This window comes from Hydra vulgaris, chromosome 13 (genome assembly GCF_038396675.1).
Source record: "Hydra vulgaris chromosome 13, alternate assembly HydraT2T_AEP".
NCBI classification, from domain to species: Eukaryota; Metazoa; Cnidaria; class Hydrozoa; order Anthoathecata; family Hydridae; genus Hydra; species Hydra vulgaris.
The window spans coordinates 8,598,411-8,602,436 of record NC_088932.1 but is presented as its reverse complement, the minus strand read 5'-3'; positions in this window follow the sequence as shown (position 1 = coordinate 8,602,436).

Here is a 4,026-nt window from a genome sequence, read left to right as displayed (position 1 = left end):
AAGTATTATAAATATAATTAAATCAGTTAAACTATAAAATGCTCTACCAATAAAATGTTTTTATATAAAATCATATCTTCTTATTTTTCAAACCAATTCTTAAATGTTATTTTTGTCATTTAATATTTTAATAAATTTTGTTTCTTTTATTTTACAAAGCAATTGTTATATCTTATTTTTTGAAAAACCATAAATTTTAAACGATATGCGATATATTTAAATTTTCTTTTATAATATATATCAGAGATGTATAGATTGAAACTATATTTTATTGTCAAACTATATTTTGTCTAGTAATGATGCATTTTTTTGGAGCTTAATGATAAGACTAAATTTGTCTTCTTCTAGCCCCGGTCATGTAATTATTTTTTTATAAGTTACGACTGTAAATTTTTTTTATCGGCAAAGTGTAAAATAAATAAATAATCAGTGTCATATAACTAAGGATGCCAGCTCCATTCTTCTTGGATGTAGTTTAATAAACAGTTTTGGTTTCTGTTTTTTCTAATGCTTCGACCTTATCACGATGCACATGCATTAATGTAAGTGCTCCTAAACATTCATCCTTCATGGATGCTTCTACATAATTTGACAATCTACGAAGCGCAGATACACATTGCTCGCATTCACAAGAGGTTACTGGAAGTGTACAGTAGCGGCATAAAGTCTTTGCCACACTCAGGAAAAATAAGAAAAAAAGTCATTTATTTTTATTATGCAAAAGTTAAAGCACCACCAAACAGCACCAAACATGACTCAAATGATATAAATGCATAGCTCTTGTAAAAAAAACCCGCAAACATAAAACAATGTTACTATTTTGTGTGTCCACCACGCACATCAATGACTGCCTGTATACGCCTAGACATTGACTGTACCAGCGTTTTGGACTGTGGCAATTGGGATTGCATGCCAAGCAGACTCGAACTGTTGCCACAATTCATCTAAATTGCTGGGCTTGCTTTTCTGCACCATTCTAAACAGTTCCTCCCACAAATTTTAATGAGGTTCAAGTTGGGACTTTGTGGTGGCCATTCAATCACATCGATGCGTGCGGTTTAAAAGCATTCAGTAACTTTTTTGGCTTTGTGGCAGGGAGCATTGCCTTGTTGGAAAACAAACGTCTAATTCCTGCCAAAAAGTTTGGTGGCAGATGGTTTAACTTGTGCTTTGAGTATTTCTATGTACTTATCTTGGTTAACAGTGCCTGTACAATAAATATGCGCAAAAACATCCAAAAACTATATTTTACTTACCAGTATAATACAGATTGTATTGAAGATAGTGGCAGGTGTCTCTATAAATTAAATTAACAAATTAAACTATATGAAAACCGTTGCTAATAACGCGGGAGATGTCCAATTAGAAATTTAGACAAATTCCCGAAAGAAAAGCTTTAAAAAGTAATATACCAAGGCAACCTAAAAATCCAACAAAATGTAATGTGTAAAATCCAACAGTGTGGTAAAGACTTTATACCACCACTGTACATCCAATGCATAAAAGTGTATGTATATTTGAAAGAGCTTGCTTATTGCATTTTAATAATGAAGCTTGTAAATTTTTTGGTTTCGGATCCTCCATCTTGTCACAAAGGTTCTTCCAGCGAATAATTTCTTCATCAAGCAAATCTGGCAGAGGTAGATCGTTGCTATAGATTTCGACAACACCTTTAAGACTTTCGATTATTTCCCATATTGAAGCTTGAGATTTCACACATAACATGCAACAGTTTTATTGCTTGACAAGATTGTTCACTAAACATTAATTGGAGGTCCGATATAATGCAATCTAAATAAGGAATAAGAATGTTACGCTTGCAAACTTCATGTGGACTATAACCTGGAGTATACTGACGATAATTTTGCCGTTGAACTGCTCTTAATGTTACCACGTCGATGCCCAAATGTTCTGCTGTTCTTACTGCATGTGTGAAGATGGAATCCGATAGTTGTTCAAGCTGAGTATCACGTCTGTGTTTTAATTCTAATACAACTTCTTGTACTCCTTTGTATGCGCCAACCACATCTTTTGTTCAACCTTGTTAAGAAATAGCTGTTACTCTCAGGTATGATGTCAATCGTATAATTACTAGAAGTGTATAAACAAATTCAAAGTTTTGTAGGCATTTTTGTAAGGCAATGCATTTCGTCGATCTTCCAGTGTCCAGCTTGACCACTCTTCATATTTACCGGTGTATACACTCAGATGCAGTTTATTGGCAATAACCTCACACAGAATAACAATGTAGCATAGCGCATCATAAAAATAATGATAGTCATCAATATTCTCTATCCATCTTGTAATACAGATATTCAGGAGACTTTTTCTGTGCACAGCTCCCGCACAGCTCACACGGCTTCTTTTTTTATTATTTCAATAAGCAGTTGATTTCTCTTTGGTGAATTGTTGATCTATAATGTTACAGCCTTTAATTTGCCTAACATGTTATGTATTTACGGAATAGCGCAGCTGTGGGATATAACAAGATTTAAACAGTGACCTTGACAATGTCCGTAGAATGCTAAGCTATTGTCTGTCAAAATGGCCTTTGCCAAACCATGCCGCATGTTGCTTGCTCCATCATACCCTTGGCCACGAAGATTTTCAATTTCTAATCCATGGTCTAAAAGCCATTTTTTTGTCAAATGATATAAAGCACAACCTGTAATTCTGTCAGCTGGAATAACATTAAGAACTTCTTCTTGAATAATATTTTTATAGTCAACAAACCGAACTGAAATCACCACCTCTTAATTGTTGTGTAAAGATACTTCATCTATCAAAAGAGTATAAAATTTGGCCTTTTTTATTTCTAAGAGGAGATCAGCCTGAATCATATGATAACCAACAATGTCAATAAGTTCATTTTGGATTGTTTCAGAGAGATATATAGCATTCTTTAGTCTTAGTAAACTGAGATGCTGAAGTAATTCTGAATTATGCTTTGCAAGAAGCTGAAGCAGTGCAATAAAGTTTCCTTGGTTAACACTTGTATTAGTATCAGATATCTTTTCGTTAGATCCACGGAATGCCAGACCTTGCTTTCCTAAAAAAAGAACTGCTTCAATAATGCAATCTTCAAGAATGTCTTTGTTAGAGCGAACTCTTTCTTGCAATTTTGTTTCAAATTTTATGTGTATTTGTGTATTGGGGTTGTTGTACATTCTCTTTGCATCATCCAAATACTCCAAAGCATATGAATGATATTTGTTTGAAACATGTTTTTTAAGATGTTTTGCTAAATTTTTCCAGTCAACAGCTGGAGTCAAAACAAATCGTCCTTTACTTTCCTTACTACCAGTTGGCAAAAAAAAACACAAGCACCACAGTATAAACCATTATTTTCCTTACCGTACCCTAAGTATGGATATTTATCAAATAGTTTAATGGGGAAACGACGCTTTTTTCCATCGACTGATAAAGAAAGAGGTGTTGACACAGGTCGGTGATGGTTGTCATACAAATTAAATTTTTCAGCATTGGATAACAATGGCAGTGTTTCAATGTCTAAAAATGCAATATCATAACAAAGATGAGCTAAAGTATCAGATTTTTGCGCTTCATTATCACCATTGCCAGATTGTTATGCTGCATTATCGTCAATGTCAGATTGTTGAGTTGTATAACCATTGCTTCCAGATTGTTGTGCTGCATTACCATCAATTTCCAATTGTTGAGTTGATGACATCATCAATTGTTGAGTTGATGACATCATCAATTCGAGATGCTTGTGCAGCATTACCATCACTGCCACCTGTTTGAGGAATGTCAAAAGTGTTTGATATCAATTTTCCAAAAAAGTTCGTAATTTTAGTAAGTGATTTGCCAGCTTCCTTCATAAACTTTTGCTCTTTAGCATGCTTGAATTCTGAACCTGATTTTTTTCTTTTAGTTGATTTTGACATTTCTAAAAAAATATATAGGGGAGATGGGGGCGCATTGATCGCCGTAGCAGTGTTTTGAAAATTGCGCAGAACCTGAAAGAGATGTAAAAACTTATTAACTACGAAACACATGTAGAAC